The sequence below is a fragment of the Penaeus monodon genome, chromosome 31 (genome assembly GCF_015228065.2).
Source record: "Penaeus monodon isolate SGIC_2016 chromosome 31, NSTDA_Pmon_1, whole genome shotgun sequence".
Lineage (NCBI taxonomy): Eukaryota > Metazoa > Arthropoda > Malacostraca > Decapoda > Penaeidae > Penaeus > Penaeus monodon.
Window position 1 is genome coordinate 17,990,874 of NC_051416.1, and position 212 is coordinate 17,991,085.

Consider the following 212-nt stretch of genomic DNA (forward strand, 5'->3'; position numbering starts at 1 on the left):
TTCTCCGTTGGGTAGGCAAGGGGGGAGGTTCTCTGGGTTGGGGACGGCAGAGAAGAGGGTTTTTCTGGTTGGAAAATATTTTAAGTCTTAACACAAATACTAGAAAGAACACTTATAAGAACGAAATAAAAATTTAAAAAATACAATATAAAGTAAAAAATTATACCTAACAAAGTTTAAGAAGGGTTTAAAAAAATGAAGAGTCTCACATT

General features: G+C 33.0%; 1 protein-coding gene across 1 annotated transcript in view; it reads left to right on the forward strand.

Annotated features, from left to right (window-relative positions):
• LOC119592907 (basic proline-rich protein-like) overlaps positions 1 to 212 on the forward strand; it is an 11,532-nt gene that overhangs the window by 1,223 nt on the left and 10,097 nt on the right. The window lies entirely within an intron of this gene.